We start from the raw sequence: 5,132 nt of genomic DNA, 5'->3' as shown, positions 1-5,132 counted from the left end.
CATCTTTAAGCTACCTCGCCTCAGCATTGTCCAGCCCAAGTCGATTTCAGAGCAGCCCGGCGGCAGGGCCCTGCTCTAAGGCTGGGCAGCGGCACGTGAAAGAGAATCTGTTTCCCCTTCCATCATAGCCAGGGAGCTGAGCGGCTCTGGACAGCAGTGAGTGGGCTGGCTGGAAAGGCCCTTCAACAGCAGAGCGCCAAGTTAGGAGCTACTTCAATGCTGAAACAGAACGCAAGTTTAAATGCACCCCAGAAGGGGCTTAGTAGGGATGAAAAGTAAGGGGGGGCCTGGATAGGGTGTCCAGATGTCCCGATTTTACAGGGACAGTCCCAATTTTGAGGTCTCTTATATAGGCTCTATTACCCCCACCCCCTGTCCAGATTTTTCACATTTGCTGTCCGGTCACCTTAGGCCTGGAAGAGGAAGAAGGTAGCAAAGAGGCATAAAAATAGGTTTAAGCTGCCTTTGCACTTAATGTCTAATATTCTATTTAAAAATAGGAGGCAAGATAATTATTCTAGAACCCCTCTCCCCTTGTTAATTTCCTGGCTGTCAACCCCATTGTGAGTGTAGAGATTTCTGTTTCTTTTATTCAGGAGGTTTTATTATGCGCTATTGTGGGTTAGTGCACAGCCATGTCATCACTATAAAGGTTCAGCTAGCCAATCAGAACATGGTTTTGGGCCATCAGTGTTCCCAGCCAGACTCCCAAGAATAAGGATAAGGCTGATCCTACAATTTATCCATTTCAAATCAGTGAAGGAGAAATAAGCTAGAGGTAGGCCTGTACTGAGTTTTTGGTATTACAAGCCCCTAGTGCAAATGCACTGCCCCAGTGCAAAATGTGATTTGCACAAGCAGGCTCTTTAGTTTCAAATTAAAAACTCCAGCACAAATAAAGGCCATAGTTAACCCAGTAATAAAAGGAAACTGGAATTACTTGCTCTGGTCACTAGGTGGCAATAAAGGGGTAGTCAGTTAAAGAGCATTTTTTAGAAACTCAGGGCCGGCACTTCCATTTAGGTGGCCTAGGCAATTGCCTAGGGTGCCAGGATTATTGGGGGGCGGCAGGCGGCTCCGGTGGACCTGCCGCAGTCGTGCCTGCGGAGGGTCCCCTGGTCCTGCGGCTCCAGTAGAGCTGCTGCAGGCATTCCTGCGGACAGTCCGTTGCTCCTGCGGCTCTGATGGATCTCCCGCAGGCAGGGCCGGTGCTTGCATTTAGGCGGCTTAGGCAATCGCTTAGGGCGCCAGCATTATTAGGGGGCGGCATTTTGCCGGAGTGGGCGGCAGGCGGCTCCGGTGGAGCTGCAGCAGTGGTGCCTGCGGAGGGTTGGCTGCTCACGCGGTTGCGGTGGACCTCCTGCAGGCACGACTGCAGCAGCTCCACCGGAGCCGCGGGAGCAGCCGACCGTCCGCAGGAAGGACTGTGGAGCCGGGGGACCAGCGCGCGGGGCGGCGAAATGGCCATGCGCCTAGGGCGCTAAAAACACTAGCGCTGGTCCTGGAAACACTCACTATAAATTACAGACAAAAACTATGTTAAAAGAACATTATGTTCAAAGTTAACCACTCACACGTAAAGAAATACTAGATGTGCATTGCTTGTGCAACCTTACTTTGCATATATGCTTACCTTGTGCATATGCATTATGATACAGTCTTTATTTTGTCTATCAGAGTTTTATACTGACCCCATCACTGCAGTGGCTGAGCACCTTCCATGTAAAATCAATAGGAGTAGCAAAACCCTTCACTGACTTCATACATTCTCTGGTGCTTCTGGGATCAAAACTCTGCTGGGGGAATGGCTTGTTTTTATTTTTAATGATATTTTCTGGTGTGTTTGGTTTGGTTTTTTGGCTGGGGAAAGGGGAGGTTGGTAGGCGTTTGGGAACAGAATTATATGATCACATACTAAGTTTTCCACAGGGCCCCTGCACAGAATGGACAGTGATCACTTGATGAACACCCGTTCAATATTTTGTTTTTGCCTTGTTGTTCAGTGTGTAGCCCAAGGTGTTGTGGGGGTATGTATACGAGTTCACCGGGGCTTGACCCTCTCCAGCGAGGAGGGGAGCCACGCTAGCTCACTACACACCGATGGGTCCGAGGAAACAGTCCGGCCGTGCTCTCCCTCGGTAGCCCTTACGGTAGTCGGCTGCACGGTGGTTACGTCTGGCCCCGGCTCCGGTGGGGCAACACTCACTGGGTCAGGAGGCTCAGGCCCTCGGGGAGGGTTGAGCCGTAATAACAGTTATGAGCCCCAGCCCTAGGTCACGGCGGGGCAGCAACCACTGAGTCAGGAGTGCTCAGGCCCTTAGGAAGGGCTGAACAACAGGAACAGGCATTGGCCTCCTCAGGCCAGGGAGAGGGGGAGTCTGCCACTCAGGAATGGGGTGGCAGGGGGGACGCAGGCCCTCCCACTCCACTGCGTCCCAGCCCGGGGCCCTAGCAGCGACTGACGGTCCGCTGCTTAGTCAGTGGGGATCCTGGCCACAGCGCACTGACATAGGCTCCGGTAATGCTGCAGCCAGACTGGCGTCAACTGCCCCAGGCTACTTCCGTACTCCCCCTCAGGCCTTACCTGGGTCCTGATGTCGGCCTCTGCGGGGTCCAGGAGCATGGGTTCGCCGCGGCTGGGGCTGGTTGGCAGGTCTGGCAACTCCTCCGGGTAGCGGGCGCGGGGTAGCTCTGGCAGCTCCTCTGGGTAGCAGGCGTGGGGTAGCTCCGGCCAGCTGCCTTGGGCTGCAGGAGCCTCCCAGTCTCGAGCTCCCCTAGGAACGCCTGCTCTCTCTGGTGGCTGGGGACCTACTGAGCTCTGAGGGCTGGCCTTTATAGTTCCGGGTCGCCATGCTGTGCACTGAATGAGGCAGAGGTTCTGTGGGAAAAAAAAATAATATGTGAACATGCAATGAAAGACTGGATCATAATGTGTATGCACAAGAGGGCCAAATTAAGGTTGCACAGACAACCTTCATTCTGGCATTCCTGCCTCTTCTCCACCTCTGGCTCCTTGGTCCATTCCCATTCTCCTTGCCTACGCTGTCCCAGTCTCTACTCTTCAGGCTTCTCATCCCAGTCCCAATCTCCTTGCTCACCTTGTCCTAGTTTCTCCCTCTGGCAATAGTGCCAATTAGACAGAGGTGGGGTCAAACCCCCTCGCCCCACATTTTTGTACTTGCTCAAAGTTCTGTGGGTTGCTGAGCTGGGGGAAGGGAGTTGTTGGCCCTACCACTTTTATGCAGAGGTCCCTTACTAGCCAGTACAGCTACTGCCAGAGAAGTCTGGAGTGTCACTCTAGCTGTGTGATCGTAATGCCACTGAAATTTGACCCAGCCGCCTCTCTCTACATATGGAGGGGGCAGCTGATCCAAATATCAGTGAGGGGCATTGTGATCTGATGCATGAGGTCACAGTGCCACTCAAACTTGGCCCAATTGCCCCTCTGCCTAGACCAGTTTGGCTGGGCCAAGTGGTGTTAAGACCTGGTACATAGTCTGTTCTTGTACAGCAGAGCTCAGGGGAGTTCTCCAAGAACTTGACTCCTGGTAGCACTGGCTCAAGGATCATGTGGGTAAGAGTGGGGAAAGTCTCTGGCTGAGGGAGACCCAGGGTTCCTAGGGAGGTGGAGATGAACAGGGACTGAAACAGGGACCTTGCCAGTGATGGGGCAGGGACCAGAATCCGCCCCCGCACACACACCAAAAAATCTGAATTGGTTACACTGCAGTCCAGGCTCAGTATCCGAATCTCAATGTCCTCCACCTCCTACCAACTCACAGTCCCAGTCTCCATGCTAATGCCAGTTTGCCCACACCCCTGACTCCTTGACCCCAGTCTCATTGCCCAGGGCAATCCCAGTTTCCTTCTTCTGCTTCTTTGTTCCCTACCCCTGTGCCTCCACCCCATCAATGGTTCCCAGTCCCAGTCTCCTTGTCCAGCTACTCCAAGTCCCCTCCTCTTCCCCAGCTCCTCATCCAATCTCAGTGTTCCCCCCAACTGGTTTCCAGTCCCCACAACTTTCCCTCACTGCCTCCCACTCCCACTCTCCCCACAGCTGCCAGTCCCAATCTCCTTGCACAACAAGGCCTAGTCTTGCCCCCACCCCCAAATTCCCAGTTTCTCTCTCCCCCTTCCAGTCTCACTCTTCCCAGGCTCCTTGCCCTAATCTCTTTCCCCGTCTGAGGACATTCATCTGAGGAAATGGGTATTCACCCATGAAAGCTCATGCTCCAAAACGTCTGTTAGTCTATAAGGTGCCACAGGATTCTTTGCTGCTTTTACAGATCCAGACTAACACGGCTACCTCTCTGATACTTTCCCCAGTCTGGCTCTTGTCCTCTCTGCAGTAGAGTCAGACAGCTTTCACCTCACTGCCTGGGTGCCAGCAGGGAATCAGCCACACCCAGGCCTGGAACTGCCATCACAGGGAAAGTACAGCTTCACCCTGTAGCCCTGGGCTTGGGCATGCTCATCACTCTGTGGGGATGGCACATGCACAATTTGATCTGCACTAAGATCTATGAAAGGCTTGAGCATCCTCACTGACAACAGAACCTTTGGAAATTTTAGCTGTTAAACTCTAGGATGTCTCTGAGCATGTGCAAAATGAAGTTTTTTCCAAGATTGATGCAAAGGCCAGCCCCTACCAAATTTCAAATGCCTGCTTCTGAGCACAGGGACACTAGTGTTTCTCAAAGAAAAGGTCATCTGCAGAAATGGCTGGAGCATTTAGAGTGAAACTTTCCCAAATTATTGTAACTCTTCTGCTCCTCTGAGTTGGCAGCAACAAGGGCCAGATTCAGTATCCAGGGGTTCCATTTCAATAACACAATGTATAACCGGCTCGAGCCCCCACCCAGTGACCTGGGACACTTATGTACCACCCCCTGGGCGCCTCTAGGAGGCAATACTTCCCCTCTCGCAAGCACGGAGTCTGAGTGTAACAAAATCCTTTTAATAAAGGAGGGAAACAATGCGGCATCACATTGGAGAAACACCACAAACAGGATTATAACACAAACCATAAGCAAAAAACCCATCTCCAAGTACGTTTGGCAATGTCCTTTCCCCCTTGGGGTCTTCAGTCCAATCACCCCAAAGTCAAACAACCCGAAAGTCTCTGATCAGTG

Source organism: Gopherus flavomarginatus, chromosome 1, assembly GCF_025201925.1.
Source record: "Gopherus flavomarginatus isolate rGopFla2 chromosome 1, rGopFla2.mat.asm, whole genome shotgun sequence".
Classification (NCBI taxonomy): Eukaryota; Metazoa; Chordata; order Testudines; family Testudinidae; genus Gopherus; species Gopherus flavomarginatus.
This window is presented reverse-complemented; position numbering follows the sequence as displayed.